The following is a 308-nucleotide window of genomic DNA, read 5'->3' as shown; positions in this document are numbered from 1 at the left end:
TCAGCGCCCCCACACCAATTGGGGGTAGGGCTGGCTGGCCAAACTCTCATAGCCACTCCCCCAGCCACTGATCCCTGATCAGCCCCTCAACCCCATTTGGGGGCAGGGTCGCTGAAGGTCATCCACGGGGACCGGCTGAAGGTGCATTCAGAGCCCAGGGAGGGAAGGCAGGTCTTGCTTTCGCCTCATCTTGAGGGCCTCCCGCCAGTGCCCCCCACACGTCTCAGCAGCTGCTCTGGGCTCCCTGGGGCCTTTGCCCTTCAAATCCGCTTCTATTTTTTTTTTAAATCCTCACCTGAGGTCATTTT

The sequence above is a fragment of the Myotis davidii genome, unplaced genomic scaffold (genome assembly GCF_000327345.1).
Source record: "Myotis davidii unplaced genomic scaffold, ASM32734v1 scaffold1717, whole genome shotgun sequence".
NCBI classification, from domain to species: domain Eukaryota; kingdom Metazoa; phylum Chordata; class Mammalia; order Chiroptera; family Vespertilionidae; genus Myotis; species Myotis davidii.
Note: the sequence above shows the minus strand (reverse complement) of the source record.